A 26,449-nucleotide genomic window follows, 5' to 3' on the forward strand; every position below is an offset into this window, starting at 1 on the left:
GCTTTCCATAGTTTTCAGCATACGGATCTTTTACATCTTTTGTTGGGTTTATTCCTAGGTATTTTGTGGTTCTTGGTGCAATTGTAAATGGGTTCAATTTCTTGATTTCTCTTTCTGTTGCTTCATTATTGGTGTACAGAAATGCAACCGATTTCTGTACATTGATTTTGTACCCTGCAACTTTGATGAATTAATGTATCAGTTCTAGTAGCCTTTTGGTGGAGTCTTTTGGGTTTTCAATATAGAGTTTCATGTTCTGTGAAAAGTGAAAGTTTGACTTCTTCTTTCCCAACTTGGATGCCTTTTATTTTGTTTGGTTGTCTCACTGATGAGGCTAGGACTTCCAACACTATGTTAAATAACAGTGGTGAGAGTGGACATCCCTGTCATGTTCCTGATCTCAGGGGGAAAGTTCTCAGTTTTTCCCCATTGAGTATGATATTAGCTGCAGGCTTTTCACATATGGCTTTTATGATGTTTAGGTATGTTCCTTCTATCCCGAATTTCTTGAGGGTTTTTATTAAGAAAGGATGCTGTATTTTATTAAGAAAAGATGCTGTGTTAAGGAAAATGCTTTTTCTGCATCTGTTGAGAGGATCATGTGGTTCTTGTCCTTTCTTTTATTGATGTGATATATCACATTGATTGTTTTGCAAATATTGAACGAGCCCTGCAGCCCAGGAATGAATCCCACTTGATCATGGTGAATCATTCTTTTCATATGCTGTTGGATTTGATTTGCTAGTATCTTGTTGAGAATTTTTGCATTCATGTTCATCAAGGATACTGGCCTGTAATTCCTGTTTTGTGGGGTCTCTGTCTTTTGGGAATCAAAGTAATGCTGGCTTCATAGAATGAGTCTTAAAGCTTTCCTTCCATTTCTATTTTTTGGAACAGCTTGAGAAGGATAGGTATTAACTCTGCTTTAAATGTCTGGTAGAATTCCCAGGGAAGCCATCTGGCCCAGGACTCTTATTTGTTGGGAGATTTTTGATAACTGATTCAATTTCTTCACTAGTTATGGGTCTGTTCAAATTTTCTATTTCTTCCCATTTGAGTTTTGGTAGTGTGTGGGTATCTGGGAATGTGTCCATTTCTTCCAGGTTGTCCGGTTGGCATATAATTTTTCCTAGTATTCTCTGATAATTGTTTGTATTTCTGAAAGATTGGTTGTGATAAGTCCATTTTAATTCGTGATTTTATCTATTTGGGTCTTCTCTGTTTTCTTTTTGAGAAGTCTGGCTGGGGGGTTATCAATTTGGTTTATTTTTTCAAAAAAACATCTCTTAGTTTCATCGATCTGTTTTAGTTTCATTCTATTTATTTTATTTCCACTCTGATCTTTTTCTCTTCTTTTGCTGGCCTTTGTGTTTCTTTGTTGTTTTGCTTCTAGTTCTTTTAGGTGTGCTGTTAGATTTTGTATTTGGGATTATTCTTGTTTCTTGAGATAGGCCTGGATTACAATGTATTTTCTTCTTAGGACTGCTTTTGCTGCATCCCAAAGGGTTTGGACCATCGCATTTTCATTTTCATTTGTTTCCATATATGTTTAAATTTCTTCTTTAATTGCCTGGTTGACCCATTTGTTCTTTAGTAGGATGTTCTTTAACCTCCATGCATTTGGAGGTTTTCCAAACTTTTTCCTGTGGTTGATTTCTAGTTTCATAGCATTGTGATCTAAAAATGTGCATGGTCAACAGGCACATGAAAAGATGTTCAACGTCGCTCCTCATCAGGGAAATACAAATCAAAACCACACTCCGATATCACCTCACGCCAGTCAGAGTGGCCAAAATGAACAAATCAGGAGACTATAGATGCTGGAGAGGATGTGGAGAAACGGGAACCCTCTTGCACTGTTGGTGGGAATGCAAATTGGTGCAGCCACTCTGGAAAGCAGTGTGGAGGTTCCTCAGAAAATTAAAAATAGACCTACCCTATGACCCAGCAATAGCACTGCTAGGAATTTACCCAAGGGATACAGGAGTACTGATGCATAGGGGCACTTGTACCCCAATGTTTATAGCAGCACTCTCAACAATAGCTAAATTATGGAAAGAGCCTAAATGTCCATCAACTGATGAATGGATAAAGAAATTGTGGTTTATATACACAATGGAGTACTACGTGGCAATGAGAAAGAACGAAATATGGCCCTTTGTAGCAACATGGATGGAACTGGAGAGTGTGATGCTAAGTGAAATAAGCCATACAGAGAAAGACAGATACCATATGTTTTCACTCTTATGTGGATCCTGAGAAACTTAACAGAAACCCATGGAGGAGGGGCAGGAAAAAAAAAAAAAAGAGGTTAGAATGGGAGAGAGCCAAAGCATAAGAGACTCTTAAAAAGTGAGAACAAACTGAGGGTTGATGGGGAGTGGGAGGGAGGGAGGGTGGGTGATGGGTATTGAGGAGGGCACCTTTTGGGATGAGCACTGGGTGTTGTATGGAAACCAATTTGACAATAAATTTCATATATTGAAAAAAAAAATTAAAAAATTTAAAAAATTTAAAAAATAAAAATGTGCATGGTATGGTTAATTATTTCATATTTATTGAGGGCTGTTTTGTGACCCAGTATGTGATCTATCTTGGAGAATGTTCCATGTGTACTCGAGAAGAATGTGTATTCTGCAGCTTTAGGATGAAAAGCTCTGAATATATCTGTCAAATCCATCTGGTCCAGTGTATCATTCAGAGCCATTGTTTCTTTATTGATTTTCTGCTTATATGATCCATCCATACCTGTAAGTGGAGTATTAAAGTCCCCTGCAATTACTGCATTCTTATCGGTAAGATTGCTTATGTTTGTGATTAATTGTTTTATATATTTGGGTGCTTCTGAATTCGGTGCTCCTGAATTTATAATTGTTAGCTCTTATTGATGGATAGACCCTATGATTATGATATAATGCCCTTCTTCATCTCTTGTTACTGCCTTTAGTTTAAAATCTAGTTTGTCTGATATAAGTATGGGTACTCCAGCTTTCTTTTGACTTCCAGTAGCCTGATAAATGGTTCTTAATCCCCTCACTTTCTTTTTTTTTTCTTAATTTTTAATCTTTATTTATTTTTGAGAGGCAGAGGCACAGAGTATGAATAGACACAGAATAGTAGCAGGCTCCAGGCTCTGAGCTGTCAGCACAGAACCCGAAGTGGGGCTCAAACCCACAAACCATGAGATCATGACCTAAGCCGAAGTCAGACACTCAACTGACTGAGCCACCCAGGCACCTCACCATCCCCTCACTTTCAATCTGAAGGTGTCCTCAGGTCTAAAATGGTTCTCTTGTAGACAGCAAATAGATGGGTCTTGTGTTTCTATCCATTCTGATACCCCATGTCTTTTGATTGGAGCATTTAGTCCATTTACATTCAGTGTTAATTATTGAAAGATATGGATTTAGAATCATTGTGTTATCTGTATGTTTCATGCTTGTAGTGATGTCTCTGGTCCTTTGTGATCTTTGTAACATTCCACTCACAGAATCCCCTTTAGGATCTCCTGTAGGTCTGGTTTAGTGGTGATGAATTCCTTCAGTTTTTGTTTGTCTGGGAAAATCTTTATCTCTCCTCCTATTCTGAATGACAGCCTTGCTGGATAAAGGATCCTTGGCTGCATATTTTTTTTCCTATTCAGCACTTTGAATATTTCCTGTCACTCCCTTCTGGCATGCCAAGTTTCAGTGGATAGTTCTGCTACTACCCTTATGTGTCTAGCCTTGTAGGTTAAGGCCCTTTTGTCCCTACCTGCTTTCAGAATTCTCTCTTTATCTTTGTATTTTGCCAGTTTCACTATTATATGTCCTGCAGAAGATCGATTCCTGTTACGTCTGATGGGAGTTCTCTGTGTCTCCTGGATTTCAATGTCTGTTTCCTTCCCCAGACTGGAGAAGTTCTCAGCTATGATTTGTTCAAGTACACCTTCTGCCTTTCTTTCTTCTTCTTCTTCTTCTTCTTCTTCTTCTTCTTCTTCTTCGACTCCTATGATATGGATATTATTCTGTTTTATTGAATCACTTAGTTCTCTAATTATCCCCTCATGGTCTAGAATTTTTTTAATCTTTTTCTCAGCTTCATCTTTTTCCATAATTTTATTTCCTATTTCACCTATTCTCCCATCTGCCTCTTCAATCTTTGCTGTCACCACCTCTAGTTTATTTTGCACCTCATTTACAACGTTTTTAAATTCATCATGACTATTTGTTTAGATCCTTGATCTCTGCAGAAATAGATTCTCTGCTGTCTTCTATGCTTTTTTCAGGCCCAGTGATTAATCTTATGACTATTATTCTAAATTCTTGTTCAGTTGTATTTTTGATACCTGTTTTGATCAACTCTTTAGCTGTCATGTCTTCCTGAAATTTCTTTTGAGGAGAATTCTTCCATTTCATCATGTTGGCTAGTTTTCTGCCCCTTATGTGTTTTAAAAGCTTGTTATGTGCCCTGCACCTGTGAGCACTACTCTATTCACTGTCCAGGGCCTGGCCCTTCACGAGGTGGTTTTTTTTTTTTTTTTGGAGTGTGTTACTTGCTCTCTGTTTTTGTGACTTTGGTTGCTTTAATCTGCCTACTCGTAGTAATGTTTTGGACCCTCCACCAGGTGTGCTTTGATTTTTTCCCTGCAGTATCTCTGGAGAGGAAAACAAACAAACCAACAAAAAACAAAAACAAACACACCAAAAGCAAAAACCCAGAAACACCAGTTACAAGTACACAACAGGGTGGAGGTGGTGCTAATGGAAGAGGCCTTATCCCATACAAAGAGAGATATGACAGGGGCGAGGAAAAAGAAAAGAACAGAAAAGAAAATTGACCAGACAGAGAAACTATATGGCTTAATCCAGAGAAAGAGAGAGAAAGGAAAACAAAGGAGATGTAGAACAGGTATAAAGAGAATAGATTAAATATGTCTGCTTAAACACACCAACAACCAGAATAACCAGACTAGAGGAGGGAAGAGATAAGAAAATGGAAAAAAGGGAAAAAATATGTATATAATAAGAATTGTCTGATAATTAAATCAGGAAAATGCAAAACTGCTGGGTGCGTTGGAACTGGTGGCAGTGCTGGTCTGGAGGAGAGGCTGTCTAGTTCTTCAGCATCAATCCCGTGCCAGTAAATACCAGTTATCAGGCATGGAGGGGCATGGATTGGTGTAGATGTGTCCCGCCTCCACTGTAGGCCTGCTCTCATTCCCTGAAGCCCCACTTGTTGGTGATGGGGAGAAAAATGGCGACACCCCAGTCTCTCCTCCATGGACTGGGTGTCCCAAACTACTCTGTTCAGGCAGTCTTCACTGTGCCACTGGTGCAATCGAGGCAGTTTGTCCTGCTCCACCGACTCCCGTGCCTCCCTGGCACTTGGCTGGGATTTAAACCCCAATGTCTTAAAGGATCCCGTTCCATGCCCCAATTCCAAGGAAGTGCCACTCCATGCCACCAGTATACAGTTTCTGGCTGGTGGGCACAGGCAGTCTTTGTCCTTTGAACGGTTGTATATCTTCTTCCCACAGCCCTCCAGGGAGGGGATTGCTTTCTCCCACTGTGGACTTCGCCTCTGAACTAGTTGCTGAGCCTGGGGCTGGCTCCTCTCCTCCCCAGGTGCATGAACAGGGAAGCTGGCCCCAGTCCAGAGAAATCCCTGCAGATAGAGATTGGATGTTTCTCTGTCCCAGCTTGACATTTCAAATGGGAATAGGATCACCCTGGAAACGAGATATCCCACTTCCTTTCCTCTCTGCTCCTGGAGACCAGCTGTTTCCAGCAACTTCTGGCCCAGCATACATACAGACATTCTCCACTGGCATCTTCCAATTTCCCAGGATTCTGGATGTTTATTTAAAAATTTTTTTTTAATGTTTATTTATTTTTGAGACACACACACACACACACACACACACACAGATGGAGTGTGAGCAAGGGAGGGGCAGAGATAAAGTGAGACAGAATCTCAAGCAGGCTCCAGGCTGTGAGCTGTCAGCACAGAGCCTGATGCAGGTCTTTCTTGAACCCATGAACCGTGAGATCATGACCTGAGCTGAAGCCAGATGCTTAACTGACTGAGCCACTCAGGCACCTGCAGACAATCTAGATTTTAAAATAAATACTGTGACAAGAGATGAAGAAGGGTATTATATCACAATTAAGGGGTCTATCCACCAAGAAGACCTAACAATTGTAAACATTTATGCTCCAAACGTGGTAGAACCCAAATATATAAATCAATTAATTGCACACATACAGAAACTCATTGATACTCATACCATAATAGTAGAGGACTTCAACACCCCACTTACAACAATGGACAGATCATCTAAACAGAAAATCCACAAGGAAACAGTGGTTTTGAATGACACAGTGGACCAGATGGACTTAACAGATACATTCAGAACATTTCATTCTAAAGCAGCAGGATACAAATTCTTCTCTAGTGCATGTGGAACATTCTCCAGAATAGATCACATACTGGGACACAAATCACCCCTCAACAAGTACAAAAAGATCGAGATCATAACATGCAGATTTTCAGACCACAACGCTATAAAACCAAAATCAACCACAAGAAAAAATGTGGAATGATAACAAATACTTCGAGACTAAAGAACATCCTACTAAAGAATGTATGGGCTAACCAAGAAGTTAAAAAGGAAATTAAAAAGTATATAGAAGCCAATGAAAATGAGAACATCACAGCCCAAAACCTCTGGGATGCAGCAAAGGCAGTCATAAGAGGGAAGTATATAGCAATCCAGGCCTTCCTAAAGAAGAAAGAAGGGTCTCAAATACATAACCTAATCTTACACCTTAAAGAACTGGAAAAAGAACAGCAAATAAAACCCCAAACCAGAAGATGGAGAATAATAAAGATTAGAGTAGAAATCAATGCTATCGAAACAAACAAAGAAACAAACAACCAAGCAAACAAAACAGTAGAACAGATCAATGAAACCAGGAGCTGGTTCTTTGAAAGAATTAACAACATTGATATACCAGTAGTCAGTCTGATCAAAAAGAAAAAGGAAAGGACCCAAATAAAATCAAGAATGAAAGAGGAGAGATCACAACTGACACAGCAGAAATACAAACAATAGTAAGAGAATATTATGAGAAATTTTATGCCAGAAAAAAGGACAATCTGGAAGAAATGGACAGATTCCTAGAAACATATAAACTACCAAAACTGAAACAAGAAGAAATAGAAAATTTGAACAGATCCATAACCAGTAAAGAAATCAAATTAGTAATCAAAAGTCTCCAAAAAAATAAGAGTCCAGGGCCGGATGGCTTTTCGGGGGAATTCTACCAAACATTTAAAGAAGAGTTAACACCTATACTTTTGAAGCTGTTCCAAAAAATAGAAATGGAAGGAAAAGTTCCAAACTCATTCTGTGAAGCCAGAATTACCTTGATTCCAAAACCAAAGACCCCTACCAAAAAGGAGAACTACAGACCAATTTTCCTAATGAACATGGATGCAAAAATCCTCAACAAGACATTAGCCAATTGGATCCAACAATACATTAAAAGAATTATTCACCATGATCAAGTTGGATTTATAGCTGGAATGCAGGGATGGTTCAATATTTGCAAAACAATCAATGTGATACATCACATCAATAAAAGAAAGGACAAGAACCACATGATCCTCTCAATAGATGCAGAGAAAGCATTTGACAAAGTACAGCATCCTTTTTTGATAAAAACCCTCAAGAATGTAGGGATAGAAGGAGTGTACCTCAAGATCATAAACATCATATATGAAAGACTCACTGCTAATATCATCCTCAATGGGAAAATACTGAGAGCTTTCCCCCAAGGTCAGGAACACCACAGGGATGTCCACTCTCTCCACTGTTCTTCAACATAGTATTGGAAGTCTTAATCTCAGCAGTCAGACAACACAAAGAAATAAAGGCATCCAAATCAGCAAGGAGGAAGTCAAACTTTCACTCCTTGCAGATGACATGATGCTCTATATGGAAAATCCAAAAGATTCCACCAAAAAACTGCTAGAACTGATCCATGAATTCAACAAAGTCATAGGATATAAAATCAATCCACAGAAATCAGTTGCATTCCTATATACCTATAATAAAGCAACAGAAAGAGAAATGAAAGAATCGAACCCATTTACAATTGCACCAAAAACCATAAACCTAGGAATAAATCTAACCAAAGAAGTGAAAAATTTATACACCAAAAACGAAAAAAAGCTTATGACAGATATTGAAGAAGACACACAAAAAAATGGAAAAATATCCCATGTTCATGGATTGGAAGAACAAATATTGTTAAAATGTCAATACTACCCAAAGCAATATACACATTCAATGCAATCCCAATCAAAATAACACCAGCATTCTTCGCAGAGCTAGAACAAACAATCCTAAAATCTTTATGGAACCAGAAAACACCCCGAATAGTCAAAACAGTCCCAAAAAAGAAAACCAAAGCTGGAGGCATTACCATCCCGGACTTTAAGATGTATTACAAGGGTGTAATCATCAAGACAGTATGGTACTGTCACAAAAACAGACACTCAGATCAATGGAACAGAATAGAAAATCCAGAAATGGACCCACAAGTGTATGGCCAACTAATCTTTGACAAAACTGGAAAGAATATCCAGTGGAATAAAGACAGTCTCTTCAGCAAATGGTGCTGGGAAAACTGGACAGCAGCATGCAGAAGAATGAACCTGGACCTATTTCTTACACCATCCACAAAAATAAACTCAAAATGGATGAAAGACTTAAATGTAAGACAGGAAGCCATCAAAATCCTTGAGGAGAAAGCAGGCAAAATCTCTTTGACCTTGGCTGCAGCAACTTCTTACTCAACATGTCTTCAGAGGCAAGGGAAACAAAAGCAAAAATGAACTATTGGGACCTTACCAAGATAAAAGGCTTCTTGCACAGGTAAGGAAATAATCAGTAAAACTAAAAGGCAACTGACAGAACAGGAGAAGATATTTGCAAATGACATATCAGATAAAGGGTTAGTATCCAAAATCTATAGAGAACTTATCAAACTCAACACCCAAAAAACCAAATAATGCAGTGAAAAAATGGACAAAAGACATGAATAGACACTTCTCCAAAGAAGACATCCAGATGGCCAACCGACACATGAAAAAATGCTCAACATCACTCATCATCGGGGAAATAGAAGTCAAAACCACAATGAGATACCACCTCACACCTGTCAGAATGGCTAACATTAACAACACAGGCAACAGCAGATGTTGGCGAGGATGCAGAGAAAGAGGATCTTTTACTGCTGGTGGGAATGCAAACTGGTTCAGTCATTCTGGAAAACAGTATGGAGGTTCCTCAAAAAACTAAAAATAGAACTACCCCATGACCCAGCAACTGCACTACTAGGTATTTATCCAAGGGATACAGGTATGCTGTCTCAAAGGGGCACATGCACCCCAATATTGGTAGCAGCACTACTGACAATAGCCAAAGTATGGGAAGAGCCCAAATGTCCATCAACGAATGAATGAATAAAGAAGATGTGTTATATACAATGGAGTATTACTTGGCAATGAAAAAGAATGAAATCTCACCATTTGCAACTACATGGCTAGAACTAGAATGTATTATGCTAAGCAAAACTAGCCAGTTGGAAATAGACAAATATCATAAAACTTCACTCATATGAGGAATTTAAGATTAAAAAAATGAGCATAATGGAAGGGAAGCAAAAATAATGTAAAAACAGGGAGGGGGACAAAACACAAGAGACTCTTAAATACAGAGAACAAACTGAAGATTAATGGAGAGGTTGTGGGGAGGATGGGCTAAATGGGTAAGGGGCATTAGGGAGGACACTTTTGGGATGAGCACTGGGTATTATACATTGGGGATGAATAACTGGAATCTACTTCTGAAATCATTATAGCACTATATGTTAACTAACTTGCATGTAAATTTAAAAAAATGATACATTTATCATGATGAGCATTGAGTAGTGTATAGAATTATTGAATCATTATATTGTACACCTGAACCTAACATAACACTGTGTGTTAACTATCCTGGAAATAAAATAATTTTTAAAAAAGGATTTTTTTGTTTATACCTTTTTTTTAGTAATTAATTTTTTTAATGTTTATTTCTTTGAGAAAGAGAGAGAGACAATGAGAGAGAGACAGACAGACTGACAGAGAATCCCAAGCAGGCTCCGTGCTGTCAGCACAGAGCTCAACTCAGGGCTCGATCTCACGAACTGTAAGATCATAACCAGGGAAAACTAAATGGTCAGACATTTAACTGACTGAGCCACCCAGGCAACCCTTGTTTATTCAGTATTTTAAAGATGTTAATCGCTGCCCTCTCATGTGCATTTCTGCTAATGAGGAATCTATCAGAATCCTTGTCATTGTTCCCCTGAACCAACTGAGTTTCCTCTCCACTGGCTTTAAACCGTCTCTTTTTCTCTGCCTTAAACAATGTGGTATTGATGGGGATTTTGTGTAGTTTTTTCCTCTATTTCTTGTGCTTGGGGTTCTCAAGAATTTGGAATCTGTTGGTTTTGAATTTTCATGAAATTTAGAACATTTGTGGCAATAACTCATCAAATATTCTTGTTTACCTCCACACCTTCACTCCCTGGGAACACAATCACTTGTGTATCCATGGCTGAAGTTTCCTATACTCAGTGCTGCTCTGCTCACTTTAAAGTCTTTTTGTGCCTTTTACTCTGCAGTCTGTGCTGTGTCCTCAGTTTCCCTCACGTCTCCTCCTCATGTCACCTGCTAATCTCAACCCTTGTGTTTGCAGCCTGAGATGTTGTCGTTTTCATCTCTAGAAGTTTGATTTGGATCCTTCAGTTTTCTTTTCTGTCTCCTCTTAGCATTTCTATCGTTCAGACTAAATTTGGATTAAAGTCTGCAACATCATCCTGACTTCAACCTCCAGCCTTCTGTCCTTCCTGCAGCTTCCAGACCTGCCACTCTATGATTGCATGAACCATTTCTCAATGTCATTGTCTCTCTCTCCCACTGTCTCTGTGCATCACAGATAAATATACACAGACATGTACATGATACACATTCTTTATTGGATCTATATTCTCCAGACAATACTAAGTAATGCACCTTATTAGCTATAACTCTTTGTTTATTAAACTGGTTTTATTTTAGAGGTCTCTTTAGGGTTCACAGTCCTCACCTCCTGTCTTATCAAAGTACATCCCATTGACATGACATCACTCACGTACATGATAAGGACGTCATAACATGGTCTCATCTCCCCTATCAGTTTTGCTTCTCACTGTCAAATGTTTTATTTGTACAGCCATTACAAATCAAACATATTGCTGTTATTTTCTTTAAGCACTTATCTTTTATAGACATTAATTAATAACATTATTATTAGTTATATTTATCATGTAGTAATAATTCCTGATTTTTCTTATATTTTTGTGTAGCTGCCCATTTCCTTTTGTCATCCTTTCCTGCTGTCCAAGGGGGAATCCTTTCCTATTGCTTGTGCTGAGGGGCTGCAGGTGACCTGTCCTGTGAGGTTTGCAGTCTGAAAATGTTTTAGGTGCTCTTCAGTTTTCAATGATGTTTTCATTGAGTAAAGATCAAAGCTGATCGTATTTTCTATGAGGATTGTGAAGACATTGCTCCCTGTTCTTTTGCTTACATGGCTGTAATGAGAAATGTGCTCCCACCATGAAGTTGGTTCCTCTGTAGGGAACACATCGGTCCTCTCTGGCTGTGAGAAGGTCTGCATCATTGGTTTGTGGCAATTTCATTACAATGTGTGTTGTGCTGTCTCTCATGATCCCTGTGCCTCAGCATTGTTGAGCCTCTTGAATACATTAGTTCATGTGGTTCACCGAATTTGAAGCCTTTTGCAGATTACTTCTTAACTAGTTTGTTATTCAGACTCGGTTCCTTCCCTGCTCTCCCTCTGCTCCTACACTGCACACCCTCTGGGTGGCGTGAAGTTGTCCTTACAGGTACCTGGCTTATATTCATATTTTTAAGTGTTTGGCTCTGTTTCATTTTAAGTAGTTTAAATTGCTTGACATCAGATTCACTCTTCTCCTCTTCTGCAGCATCCTATCTGCTGCCAATTTATCCAGTGTATTTTTAAATATCAGAGCGTTTCATTAGGGAGTTCTCAAAAGGTTTTGTCTTGAAAAATGCCATCCATATCTGCTCCTCACAATTCATTCAACCCTTCACCCACAGTAATGGAGGAAATCTAGTTCTAATGACTGTTTACGAATCCCCTGCTGATCCACACCGTGCAGAGTCTGTCTGGAGGGTGAAGAGTAAGGGGACAGACTCCAGACCTCAGATCGGGGGACCTGGGCCAGGCCTACTGATAGCTTTATGCACAGTATTCTTGGGGCAGGAGGAGAGTATGACACAGATGGGGAAGGGTTTGTGTCTCACTTCCCCATCTGCCTGTGTCACTGTGAGCATCACTACTGATGTCATAAGACTGACAGTAATAGTCAGCCTTGTCTTCGGCCCGGGCCCCGCTGATGGTCAGGGTGACTGTTTTCCCTGAACTGGAGCTAGAGAATCGGTCAGGGATTCCTGAGGGCCGCTCACTATCCTTATAAATGATCTGTATGGGGGCTTGACCTGGCTTCTGCTGGTGCCAATTGGTATATTTTTTCTCCATCATATCTCCAGAGCAGGAGATTCTAGCCGTCTGTCCCAGGGCCACTGACACTGAGGGCGGCTGAGTCACCTCACTGGAGGCCATGAATCCTGAAAAGACAAAAGAGGAGGGGTTGGCATGGGGTTCAGGGGATTATTCCAGGGACTCAATACTGAGACTGTGCCAGTCTGAGCTCAGGGTTCGGTTCAGGTACAGCTCAGGTCCTGTGGGGGCTGGGCGTGTGCAGGGTCCTGGGGACAGCACCTGTGCAAAGAGTAAGGAGGGGGAGCAGGAGAGGGGTCCAGGCCATGGTGGAGATGCCCAGAGCTCTGCCTCCTGAGACCCACAACACTGCTGGGCTCCACCCAGCCTCTCTTATTGCCTTCCAGGTCCTTGGGACTGTGATTGTTAGTACTTATGCAAATCTCCTCCATTTCTAGGGCTCCTAACTGATAAGCCACTTGTGAGGTCAGAACATGTGACTGAAGGGGGGAGCCCCAGCTTCCTCCAAACAGCTCTCAGGTCAGACCACCAGCCTTGGCATTCAAGGTGTGGAATCACAGTCACATTCATGGAATCAGACCACATGACAATGATCTGAAATCATCCTGCTTGGAGTCTGGGCTTGCCTCCCTCTGTGGTCTTTCGGGAGCCTGGCTGTGGGGCTGGGATGGGCGCTCTGAGGGATACAGACAACACCTGATTCAGGGCAAGGTGGTCCTGTGGCCTCAGTTTCTCCTCCTCCTGCATCATGTTTCCACTGCACCCCCCAGAGGCACTTGGCATGTCTTAGAATGTGGAGCGTTATCATTAGAATGTTTGTTCATCATTTTATCTGTGAGGGTCCACTTGTTCAACAACCACCACTGTTGGAGATTCATCACTCCTTCCAGTCTATTGTCACGTGGTACCTTCATCTCTGACACCCCCATCCTACAGCAGAGGAGCAATTGGCATTGTCTAGGCACTTTTTTCTTTTTTGTTTCATCAGTGTTAGATGAAATGGTACAGATTTTGTGAGAAGCCATCCCTGACTTAAAAAACCACCATCAAGCTCCATGTCTTGTTAGGGTCCCCAGGGTTATGTCTTCCCACATGGGTGAGCTTTGGAGCCAGAGCCAGGGTCCCTGCAGGGAGCTGGACCCTGTCACTGAACCAAGGACAGCCCTGGGACCAGAGCTGTGGCGTCAGGTAGTGAGAATCCATTTCATTCTGCAGACAGCCTCACAGGGACACTGTGGATGCTCCTGCCTGGGACCAGGGACTCCGAGTGCCCCCTGAGACACTCCTGAGCCCGGACGCTGCAGCCCTGGGTCTGAGTGGTAGTAGGGAAGGAGAGGCAGAGGGTGAGTGGTCAGGGTGTTCTCCACATGCCTGTCACAGATGAGTCAGCTCCCTCAGGACACTGGTGGATGGGGTGGCGACCTGCATTTCCCAGGTGAGGAATTCACGGTGTCAGCAATTCCATCAGTGTCCTGGGTGTCAGAGTGTGTGTCAGCCTCAGAACAAGGCCCTGCATCTTGTGGAGACAGGTCATATTGTCTGGATAGCTTGTGAGGACTGAACCCTGAACACCTGCTGCCCCCCAGGCCTGGTGTCCCTGTGAGGCTCCACCTGGGCAGCCCCAGCCTCTGTCCTGCTTCTCCTGCTGCAGCTCTGCTGCCCCCTGCTGGTGGAGGAGGACTCAGACCAGGAGCTTCCCTCCTGCAGGTCAGGTCACCCCAAAGCACCTGTCACCTGAGAAAGGATGTGGACCAGGGAGCCCAGCCTCCCCCAGGCAGCTGCCCCCCCTGCTCTCCCCAGCCAGCACACACAGGTCACATACACGGTGCAGGAGGCAGGACAGGTGCGGTTCCTGTACTGGTCCCAGGGTTGAAATGCCCTGGACTAGCCCACTGTCTTCTTACAAAATGTAGAGTGCAGGGTACAGTGTAGTGCATTTGAAAAGGGTCGGTGTCCAGATAAACCTGTGTGATGTCCCATGGCCACCAGACTCCTGTGTTAAGTTTCAAGACTGATGCTTCCCCAACCCAATTAGTGCAGATTTTCGTCAGTGGGAACAGGGGATACTTCTGGCGTAAAGTTCCCTTTGTGCACCTAAATCTTTAGTAGATTACTATTTCTACTGCTGTTATTTTTATCCCAACCCACATCTCTTAGAATTTGGGGTGGGAGGATTTCTACATCAGCCCAGTTGGCAGTTGGGAGGACATTGGGAATCTGCTAATTCAGACCTGGTTCTTCAATTTCACACCATACACATCACACTTTGCTGAGTCCTTTCCATGGATTTCTGAAGAGGATGGACAAGAGACTTCCAGACCAGCTCTTACTCACAGAGACCCCACAGAGCCTCTGCTTAATGAATAAAGCTGTTAAAATTCTTTGTATCCCGTAACTCGAAACAGAAAATCATTTCTAACATCAGTATAGGCATCCTCATTTCACAGCACGTAAAGCCAAAGCCCAGAGAGACTAGGTTCCCAGAAACACAGATAAAAGTGAGGTGAGGCCAGAAGGGGAGTCCAGGTGTCCTGGATTGAGACCCTGGGCCATTTGGGTCAGAAGTTGACCAGAGGGGGTGGGAGGGAGGGTGAGGTTAAGGTAGGCAGCAAGGCTTGTGTCCCTGGACTCCCTTCCGTCCCCATCCTGACCTGGCCTATAAACGAGCCCCCTCAGCCTGCCTGTGGTGAGGTTCAGGGCGAGTGTGTCCCAGGTTAGAAGTGGAGAATCTGCAGGGATGGTGGCTTTGTCTGTGCAGGGACGTGGCCTGGGTGCTGCTGGGTTTATTCCTCATTATTGCTTGGTCCTCTCTCTCCTGAGCATGTGGTAGTGACAGGGGTCTCATGGCCACTCTGCTGGGGGCTGCTAAGGTATATAGTGGACCACAGGGCTTGTAGGATCAGCAGATTATGTGGCACATTCTCAGTGATCCTGCCCCCACAGCATCCCCTGGGCTGAGCTCAGGGTCAGGGTCATGCTCAGGGTCCTGTGGGGACTGAACCTGTGGGCAGCACCTGGACAGAGAGTGAGGAGTGGGAGCAGGAGAGGGTCCAGGTCATAGCGGGGACCCTAGATTTCTGTCTCCTGAGCCCAAAGCTGAGCCTGGTCACCTCAAGCCTTCCTCATTCCCTCAGCGGTCCCTATGAAAATGCTCCTTCTCAGACCGGTGGAGAAAATCTCTGTGCATCTGGGTGGGCTTCATGGATCTGGTTTATGTGGAGCTGTGCTCACCTCTTGGCTCTCCTAGAGGAGCTCTTGTCACTCTGCATTGGAAAATTCTTTTTTTTTTTTACTTTTTAAAAAATGTTTGTTTATTTTTGAGAGAGAGGAAGAGACAGAGCGTGAGTAGGGGAGGGGCAGAGAGAGAGGGAGACACAGAATCCGAAGCAGGCTCCAGGCTCTGAGCTGTCAGCACAGAGCCCGACGTGGGACTCAAACTCATGAACCGTGAGATCATGACCTGAGCCAAAGTTGGACACTCAGCTGACTGAGCCACCCAGGTGCCCCTGCATTTGAAAATTCTTAAAATGTAGGGGAAAGGAGGGAGAGGTGAAGGGCATTTCTGTATCAATTTCTGAAAATGTGTACTGTGAATATTTCTTTTCTGAGAGTGTGTGTTAAATACATGCGACATCAATTTTTTCATTCTACCTATTTGTGAGTGTTCAATTGCCTTCCCCAATGCACTGTCTGTTCCCTGTGAATGTTTCATGTTCTACATTGTGGATCAGAATTGGTGGGAATTTGTTCTGAACTTACACTTGGATTTTAATGTATTTTTATTTACATTAGGATTCTTAATTGCAGCATAGAGTTGGGTGTTGCTGTTAAACTCAGTTTCACAATCTGTCTTTTCATTGTATTTAGACCATTTCCTGGATGTGATTAGTAATTATCATTTCCATATAACATCATTGTATATAGTGTTTCTTTGTCCATATTCTCCATGTTCCTTTTTCCATTTCTGTCTTTTTTTAGTTAAAGGAGCATATTTTATGATTCCATTTTATCTCTCTCTCTCTTTTTGGCTATTAGCTGTACCTATGACTGTCATATTTTCCTGACTCATTCCCCCATGTCACACAGAGTGTCAGATCCTTAGTACAAACTTCTCTCTCTTCTCCGCATCTTTGCTGTAATTCACAAATGTTACTTTTACCTGTATTATAAATTCCAACATACACAGGTATTAGATTTGCTTTAGATAGTGAATTATCTTTAAAGGAGATTTAGATACTAAAAGATTCTTAGTATTTTTTCCCAGTAGTTAGCATTTGTGATTTTTAAATTTATTTTGTAGAATCAGATTCTTTCTGGAATCACTCCTTTCTTCCTGAGGGGTGTCCACTACTATTTCTTGTATATCTGGCTGGCTGATGATCAATCCTGCCACTTTTTGTGTGTAGGAAATTTTTTATTTAGCCTTAATTTTTAAAAGATACTTCCCTGAGTAAAGAATTAAGTTGTTTTCCTATTTTCAGTATTTTAAGGATGTTAATATGCTATCTTTTGCTTGCACTTCTACTGAGAAATTTGCTAGAATCCCTCCCTGTCTTTCCCTGAAACCTGTGTGCGTTCTCCTTCTGGCAGCTTTTAAGCCTGTCTCTTTTCCCTGCCATAAACAATTTGATATTGATGGGTGTTGGGTTTCTTTGTTTGTTTTTGTTTTATTTTATTTAACTATTTCTGTAGTTGAATTTTGTTGAGCTTTGGGATCTGTGGGTTTGGGTTTTCATCATATTCAGAAGATTTTTGGCCAATATTTCATCACAAATATTTCCATCCTCTGCACCCCATCTTCTTCTCTTTGGGGACACAATCACATAGTATTACATTGCTGTAAGGTCGTCCTATAGCTCGGTGATTCTCTGTTCACTTTTTTTTAATGTTTGTTTTTATTTTTGAGAGGGTGAGAGACAAAGTTTGAGCAGCAGAGGGGCAGAAAGAGAGGGAGACACAGAATCCAAAGCAGGCTCCAGGCTCTGAGCTGTCAGCACAGAGCCTGACACAGAACTCGAACTCACAAAGTGTGAGATCATGACCTGAGCCGAAGTCAGATGCTTAACTCACTGAACCACCTGGGTGCCCCAACTGTTCACTTTAAACAGAGAATCTGTTTTCCATTTTGCAGTGTCTGTGCTGTGTCTTCAGATTCCTTCAAGTGTTCTTTATCTTGTCGTGTCTGGTGTTAATCTCAACCTTTTTATTTTATTATTTAAAAAATTTTTATTTTATTTTATTATTTAAAAAATTTTAATTCTAATGAGGATAACATACAGTGTTATATCAGTCTTAGGTGTACAATATAGTCACTCAATAATTGTACACGTTACTCAGTGCTCATCCTGATAAGTGTACCCTTAATCCCCTTCACCTGTTTCATCCATCCCCTGACCCAGGTCCCCTCCGGTAACCATGTGGTTGTTCTCTACAGTTAAGCGTCTGTTTCTTTGTCTTCCCCCACTTTGTTTCTTTGTTTTGTTTCCTAAATTCCACATGAATGAAATCATATTCTACCCTTGGCTGTTTACATCATAGTTTTCATCTTACTTTGATTGGAATTTTTAATTCTTCCTCTCTGTCTTCTCTTAGCATTTCGATCATTCAGACTGAATTTGGATTAGAGTCTGCGACATGGTTCTTACTGGAATCTCCAGCCTTCTGTCCTGTCCTGTAGCGACTAGACCTGCCGCCCCACAACTGCGTGAGCCACTTCTCATTGTAAGTCTCTCTCCTCTGTCTCTCAATAAATGAGACATGAGTCCTACTGGATGTGTGTTCTCTGGAGATTCCTAAGTAATGCACCTTATTAGCTCTTACTCTTTGTTGTTACAATGGTGTGATTTTAGTGGTTTCTTTTTGGTTTACGGTCCTCACCTGCTAACTGGTCAAATTACCTCCGGGAACATGACATCATTCACATGCACAATAAGGACATCATAACACAGTCTCATCTCCCCCATCATGTCTGCTATCATTTTCATGTATTTTATTTTTGTCTCTAACATAAATCACAGTATATTATTATCATTATTATTTTATTTAAACACTTGAGGATTTTCTACAGCAGTAACCATAAAAAAGTTCTTATATTTATGCTTGTACTTAGGATATCTGATACTTTATGCATCTTGTATAGTTTCACTGTCCCTCTGCTACCCTTTCCTTCTGTCCAAGGGATGTCCTTTACTGTTGCTTTGCTGAGGGTGTGTGGGTAATCAGTTCTATGAGGCTTTGCAGTCTGAAAAGGTTTAGTTTGTCTTCCCTTTTCAATGACATTTTCTATGGGTAAAGGCCAAAGTTGACAGCTATTTTCTTAGGATTGTGGAGACATTGCTCCCCTGTTCTTTTGCTTACGTGTCTGTAATGAGAAATGTGCTCCCACCATGAAGCTCATTCCGCTGTAGGGAACACGTCTCCTCTCTGGCTGCAAGAGTGTCTGCATCACTGGTTTGTAGCAGTTTCATCACAATGTGTGCTGTGCTGTCTCTCGTGTTCCCATGCCTGAGCTTTGCTGAGTTTCTTGTATGTATTAGTGCATGAATTTCACCAAATTTGAAGCCATTTTTGCTATGATTCTTCAGATGTGTTTTCAAGGCACCAGCTGGTCTCTAACTTCTTTCCCACAATTTCTAAGTCACACAAACTTGAGGCTGTGGGAAGTTGTTTTACACATGCTAAAATTTTATTGACTTTTTGTAGCTTTTCCCCTCTGTATTTCATTTTGAATGCTTTCTACTGCTATGACGTCAAGTTCACTGATCTCATTTTCAGCATCTAATCTGTTGCTAACCTCATCCAGTGTTTTTTGTTTTTTGGTTTTTTTTTTTTTTTTCTATGTCAGATCATGTTGTTTCTGTTAGGGAAGTTGTAAAGTTTTGGTCTTTGAAAAATGGCTTCTATATGTTCTTCTAACTGGTTGAGTCACATACACACCCACAGAAACCAATGAAATATATTCATAATAACTGTGTGCGTATTCTCTGCTGGTCTACCTTCTTCCATGCTACCTGGAGAGTAGAGTGGGGACCTCAGATCTGGAGACCTGGGCCAGACCCACTCATTGCTTTGTGCACAGGCCTCCTGGGGCTGCAGGAGCATGTGACACAGATGGGGAAAGGGTTTGTGTCTCACTCCCCGTCTGTTTGTGTCACTGTGAGCACTATCAGTGTCCCACACCTGACAGCAATAGTCACCCTTGTCCTCAGTCTGGGCCTCACTGATGGTCAGGGTGACTGTGTTCCCGGAGTTGGAGCCAGAGAATTGGTCAGGGATCCCTGAGGGCCATTGCTGTCATAATAGATAATCAGCATGGGGGCTTGGCCTGGCTTCTGCTGGTACCATTGAACACTTCTACCTCCAAAGTTGTTTCCCCCACAGGTGATCCTGGCTGTCTGTGACAGAGTCACGGACACTGAGGGGGGTGCTGAGTCAGCACATAGGAGGCCACGGAACGTGCAAGAGAGAAAAGAAAGGTGGTTTTCCGGTGCTGGGTCTCATCCCCAGGAGAACCCCACCTGCCTGGCCTGAGCTCAGGGAGTCTCTGGGTTTCCAGTTTCCCAAGTCCCATCATCTCAGCCCCTGATGCTCATGGGCCTGGCTGGTGGATGGAGCCTTTGAACATTATCTAATTTCTCCAGGCAGGTGCAGTGCCTCAGGGTCACAGAGCCAGTGGATACTTGAGGGACTGTCACTCTCCCCCACCCCTAGCCCCTCATCCTGCAGCAAGGTCATGATCATCTTTCCCACAACAGGCAGTCCCTTGCTTAGCTCAGAGTCAGGTCCTGGATTGCCCCAGATCCCTGAGGCTGCGGTGAATGTGAGCCTGTGGACAGCACCTGTGTAGTGAACGAGGAGGCCGAGGAAAAGAGGACTCCAGGCCATGGTGGAGGTGAAATGATTCTGTTCCTTAAGTCGCAGGCCTAGAGGCTGGCAGGACTTACCCCAGGCCTCTTTTATCCCCTTGCTAGAGAGACGTGGTGGACATGCAAATCAGCCAGGGTGAGGAGGCTGCTCACAGGCGGGAACTCTGTGGTTTGAGAGAGGCCAGAGAGGGGAGGGACAGCCCTGCAGACCTACCCTCAGTCCGGGGATTCTGCTTCACCCTCTGATCGCATAGTCTGGGGTGCACAACTCCATTCCCCTCCGTGTCCTGACCTCACTCCTGGGCTGACCTGTCCTGGCTGAGCTCAGAAGTGGAATTTGTCTGTATTTTCTGAACCCGTGATAACATGTTTACTCTACAGACACTATAGGAGGTTTAAGTCAGTGGGGTTGCGGAGCCATATCTCTGTTGGGGAACACCAGAACCTAAATAAAATTCTTCCCTTGGCAAGTGCACATGGAATTTTAAAGCGTCATTGAGGTGCTGTAAGTGTCTGTCCATGGGGTGGGGGGGAAGGGGGGAGCTTCTGAGACAGGTCATAGCCTCAGTATCCACAAGGTGCAGTCGGTGTCGAGGACAGATCCAGTCCTTGGGCAAAGTGTGACAGTGACTGAGTTGAGCAGAAATGAGGTGAGTGGAGAGGTGGGAAGTAATGACCTGTGTTGAGAGAGAGGCAAATCTAAACAACACAGTTCTAAGAGACATGGATGCAGACTATTATATCAGCGTAAGAGGAGATCCTGTAGAAACCTACACCTTTTCCCTCAGGTCTCACATCCGGATGGCCAACGCTTCCTGCGTGATAGAAGCCCTGATGCCAGGCTCACCCCATCTCCAGGTGCTTTGCCAGGTGATCTCTGCTGTCCCCTGGTGGCCACTCCACACTGACTCTGGGAGGCTCGGGGAACTCCTTTGTCCAGGTGATGAAGAACCCACAGCTCAGAACCTGATTCTCTGATCCCTTGACTGCTGGCTCCAGAGGAGGAATTGCTCTTTTCTCCAATGCCCTGTCAGCCTCAAGACCAGGCAGGAGGAGATCAGATTATCCATGAAAACAAGAACAGGCTCATCTGAGGAAGACAAGGTAGGGCCCATCTGAAGTATCACTGCTCATATCTCTGGGGACACGGGTGGTCATGGGTGTGGTTCTTGGGCTTAGCAGTAGGGACACAGGACACAGCGACAGCCCCTTACTGGTGCTGGCTGCTGATGCATCAAAATAGGACCATTCCAAAGACAGAGACAGGAGAACTCTCACCCAGAAAACATTTATCGAGACCCACTTTGGTCTGACACAATCATCCTGGGAGATGATTGTGAACAAGACACGGATCTTTCTCAGAGATTCCATCTTGTGGTTGGAGCAGGAGAGTGGTCACAGTGGCTCTGGTGGCACAGCAGAGTCTCCAGCCCCTTCTACCTGTATCTTATCTTCATATGCATTTAGTAGCCACACTATTGCTATTCTGGGGTCCCTCTTGACCAGGATTGACCTTGCAAGCCAGAAATGGCTCATGGTTGTGTCAGTCAGCTGGGATCCTTTCTGGGGACTTGTCGTCTTGTGAATGAGAGAAATAGACTAGATATACAGTGCCTTTCCTCTTTACACGGATGTGATAGCTGGAGCGGCTGCAGCCTTCCTGAGGTCTACAGTATAAAAATAAAAGCAAAGCTCCATAGTAGGGATGGTGGAACAGGCAGAGAGGATTTGGTGCATCATGGAACTGGTGAGTACTTGGAGAGTCACCCTCTGATTCCAGATTTACTTTTTGTGGTAGAGAGATAGTCTCCTGACTATTTCTGCCTCTAATAGTCATGTGTCTGCTTGGCAGTAAAAAAATTCTACCAATTAGTATGATAATTAACACAAAAGCATCAGCTAAAAAGTAATAGTGGAGGGAATTTGTAGTTGTAGATGATGTGCAGAACATTAATTGAGATCAGACAGAAACGACAGGCAGGTGGTGATTGGTGAGAAGTTGGAGGAGGAATCTCTGGAGAGGTGACTTCAGGGCTGCTCTCATTCTGGGAGGAAAGGACACATAATAATAAGTGTGCTCATGAGAGCAGAGTCTGTGTCCTGCTGGGAAGAGTCTGGTTTGTCTGAGGATGAAGGACCAGTGAGAAAATATGTTGTTTATGATTCAAAACTAGCTCTGTTCCAAGGTGACATTTTCTCATAAGTTAAAAGTTTGGGGACAGGAGTGATGTGTTGTCAAAATCGTCCCTGCTGTGGTTTCCAGGTGGGGTGAAGCATGAGGGAAGTTCCTGTGTTAAGTCCTGTGCACACAGAAGAAGAAACAGAAGCAGTTTTGTAGGGGACAGTCATCGGGGCTTATCTGCTGGGTCACCTGGTTGAAACATGGCAGTGGCCGTGTCACAAAGGCTCCACCTTCCCCTCATCTTCCTTCAGCCTCTCTGACTCCTGGGCCACATGTGTGTGTTTAGCCTGCGAAACTCCTGTGACATATCCTTTACATTATCTATGTATGTACCTACGTATGAATATACTGGTGAACATGTGTGTACATGTGTACTTATGTGTATACTGTGTGTGTGTATGTAGATATCCATTGCGTGTGTGTCTTCTGGAGGTTCTAGACTCTGACTTGGGACCCCAAATCGTGCTTGATGGAATCCTTTGTATGGCAGGAGCCATGTAGTTGCATTTATCACCAATGACAATGTGGGTGAGGTAACCATAATGAAATGGAAGCAAATTAATAATCAGACTTGTTTGACAGGGATCACTGGTGTTGGCTAGTTAATGACACTGCTCCTAGAACTGACAAACATGGGCAGCCTACCAACTACTTGTTATTTTGAATGCTACTGAATCTTAGTAGAGGCTGTATTCTGACTATGAGCCACTAAGTAACCCCATGACCTGAGTCAGCTATGTAAACTGGGTGTTATATAACCAACCATGCAGGGACTGGGCTTTCACAGCAGCTCTCCATCATCATGCAGAAGAGGTAAATTGAAAATCAGAGTTCACCAGGTCCTGAAGGCACAGGTTAAATGCATGAGGAACAAGTCAGAGTGTGTCCATGACCCCATCTCCTGTTGTTATCCCACACATGACAGGCGTAGTAGCCTTGCCCTCAGTCCAGACCCTGCTGACAGTAAGGTGGCCATGATCCCTGAGTTGGAGCCAAAGACTCAGTCAGGCGTCGTTGGGTTCCTTTGGTGTTATCACAAATGAGCATCTCGGGTTCCAGTGCACAGCATAGTATTCTACTTGTCTCTCTGTCAGGTGATGGTGACCAGCTCTCCCAGAAACATCAAAATTGAAAGCAGTCCAGTCAGCTCATGGAGGTCATAGATCCTGCAAGAAGGAGGGGAGAGGTGGGCTTGAGGAAGAAGGGCTCACTCCCAGGGGTCCCAACCTGAAGCTATACCTGGGCTAGTTCAGGGTTTGGGGCGGGTCCACTCGGGTCCTGTGGGGGCTGAGCCTGCAAGCAGGACCTAGGGCAGCACGTGTGCAGAGAGTAAGAAGGGGGAGCAGGAGAGGAGCCCAGGCCATGGAGGAGATGCCCCAGAGCTCTGCATCCTGAGACCCCACAACAGGGCAGGGCTCTCCCAGACCTTCTTATACTTCAAGGGCAGAGCCTGCCCAGCTGGAAAGCAGACCAGCCCTCATTGGCCCTCTGACGATGCCGCTGGAGGTTTTGACAGAAGTCAGGACCCAGAAAAACCGAAAGTAGCATTCCTACCCCATGTTCCTACAATCAGTGCCACAAACGACTCTCCAGGTGACGATTGCTAATTTAGGGCCTCCATGGAGGGTGTTGCCACAGCTGTGCCCTGTGACATTATCACTGGTTCAACTTTTATTCAAGCCTCTGTCCCTTCTCTGTTCTGCCCAGGGTCATTGCAGACAGATCCAGCTCTGCCTAGGGCTGCAATAAGTCCTTGAGTCCAGAAAAGGTCTGCTATGACAGCTCAATGTCTATCATAAGGTTCTTCTTTTGGCCCATGTCTCTATGATCGGCTTTCTCAGTGGAGGTTAGAGAGTCCATCAAGGTCCCTGAGGCTGTTGGTATTGGTAGAAATGAAAGTCAGAGACTGGCCAGGTTCTGCAGGAATGTCCTACACTGGATACTGACGTTTCTGACAGTGTTCCTGGTCTGGCCTCCTCTGCAGGGCCTGGGCATGGGGCCAAGGGAGTGTCCCCCTCACCGTGGGTTGAGCTGTGGTGTAGGGTGGGCAGAGAAATGGGAGAGGAAGGAGGTCTAAGCTGGAAGGATCAGAGGGAGGGAAGGGGCTGCCTGAGAGAGGGAGGGAGAGGTCTGAACATGTTGGTGGAGGTGCTGGACCAGGGACGGGCCAGGCTCTGTCTCTCCCTGGAGCTCGGTCCAGCATGGGCACCTGTTCTCTGGGCTCCCTCCATCTGCAACCTATCCCTCCATGCTCTCGGGGTGACCCCCACATGGGCAGGAGGTCCCGTAGTTCTGGTCCTCAGACACTACATCTCCCATCCCTGCCCACGGAGAGGTCTGTGTCTTCCCTCTGGAGTTCAATGAACTTCTTCGTTTTCATTTTGTCCCTCATGTTTGGATCTGAGGACTGAGACCACCTGTGGCAGGGTGTCTATTAGATCTAGAAATCTTTGCCCAGAAGGGTAAGGATGTAAATAATCACTCAGGGCACTGGAAAATGCATTAGGAGCTAAACAGTTTGCTCCCCTGGGCAAACATTCTCATCTGGGTAAACAGCTTCTTAAATAAAAGTTTACTGATCAAGACTGGTTTGATGACTGCCCCCTTGAGAGGGTCCACCAGTCCTATGCTGTTATGTCACAGAAGTGACCCACGTCAGGCTGCTCCTTCCTTGAAAGACCTGCCTCACACTCCTCATGTGCACATCCTGAAACCCTGCACACACTCCCCTCACCTGCCTGAGACGTTCCTGAGACTCTGCCTGGGAGTTTTCTCCTGAGCACTAACGGACTTGGTGTGCAGGATGAAGTGGTTTTCGGGTGATCTTTTGGGAATGAGCACCTGCTGATGGGCAGGTGCTCGTGCCTGTTCAGGTTGCCATGGAGAAGACAGAGCCCAGACAGGACTGAGGACTGGCTCCATCGCTGGGGGAGTGAGGGCAGGGCCAGTCTCTGTGTGGAAGGCTCTGTCCCGCTGGGTGTGACCAGGGCGAGCTGTGTGAGCCAGGCTAGGGGACCAGGTTTGGGTCCCCCTTCACCTGTCTGTGTCACTGTGAGTCACTGAAAACTGCTCCCACTGCCATGGTAGGTGGCAGAGTGGCAGTGAGCTTTGTCCTGGGCCTGGGCCTGGCTTATGGTCAGGATGGCCTGGTCCTTGAGTTGGAACTTGAAAATTGGTCAGGGATCCCTGAGGGCAGGTTGCTGTAATGATAGATAATTTCCAGGGGTGTCTAGCTTGGCTTCTGCTGGTGCCAGTGGACATATGTACTTCCCATGTGTTTTCCCCCACATGTGATCCTGGCCGTCTCCTTCATAGCCACTGACAGCGAGGGGGTTGAGTCACTTGTAGGGGCCATGGAGCCTGTGAGAGAGAAAAGGAGAGGTGGGCTTCCAGATCTGGTCCAATCCCCAGGAGTCCCCTACCTGCCTAGCTCCAGGGATTCTCTGCAAACCCCAGGTTTGCCCCCTCTCATCAATCTCATTCTCAGAATCCCATGGGCCTGACTGGTCCATGGGGCCTATGAACAAATTGAAAAACAGGCCTTTCCCTAGGTAGAGGCAGCCTCTCTGGGCTCACACAGAGCCAGTAAGTGCAATGGGGGTGTTACCCCTGCAGCCCCTCATCCTGCAGCAGGGTCATGAGCATCCTGCCTCACATGCTGAGCTCAGAGCCTGGCCAGCCTTGTCCCATGGCCCTGAGTTGGGGTGGGTGTGAGCTGGGTGCAGCACCTGTGCAGTGGCCAAGGAGGCTGAGGAGGAAAGG

At 44.1% G+C, this 26,449-nt stretch overlaps 3 protein-coding genes, 1 long non-coding RNA gene and 1 gene segment (V, D, J or C); 1 reads left to right on the forward strand and 4 right to left on the reverse strand.

Annotated features, from left to right (window-relative positions):
• LOC106988627 (immunoglobulin lambda-1 light chain-like) overlaps window positions 1–26,449 on the reverse strand; it is a 308,524-nt gene that overhangs the window by 185,815 nt on the left and 96,260 nt on the right. The window lies entirely within an intron of this gene.
• Window positions 1–26,449, reverse strand: part of LOC128312485 (immunoglobulin lambda-1 light chain-like) — a 442,895-nt gene that overhangs the window by 162,488 nt on the left and 253,958 nt on the right. The window lies entirely within an intron of this gene.
• Window positions 1–26,449, reverse strand: part of LOC106988621 (immunoglobulin lambda-1 light chain-like) — a 505,411-nt gene that overhangs the window by 149,059 nt on the left and 329,903 nt on the right. The window lies entirely within an intron of this gene.
• The window catches only part of LOC106988734 (immunoglobulin lambda variable 5-39-like), a 603,934-nt gene that overhangs the window by 134,950 nt on the left and 442,535 nt on the right, over window positions 1–26,449 (reverse strand).
• The window catches only part of LOC113595120 (uncharacterized), a 251,930-nt gene that overhangs the window by 121,232 nt on the left and 104,249 nt on the right, over window positions 1–26,449 (forward strand). For all 3 annotated transcript variants that reach the window (XR_008291857.1, XR_008291856.1, XR_003415578.2), the window contains exons 8-9: window positions 18,233–18,361; window positions 21,294–21,609. This is a non-coding gene — a long non-coding RNA (uncharacterized LOC113595120). The remainder of the gene's footprint in view (window positions 1–18,232; window positions 18,362–21,293; window positions 21,610–26,449) is intronic.

The sequence above is a fragment of the Acinonyx jubatus genome, chromosome D3 (assembly GCF_027475565.1).
Source record: "Acinonyx jubatus isolate Ajub_Pintada_27869175 chromosome D3, VMU_Ajub_asm_v1.0, whole genome shotgun sequence".
Taxonomy (NCBI): Eukaryota; Metazoa; Chordata; class Mammalia; order Carnivora; family Felidae; genus Acinonyx; species Acinonyx jubatus.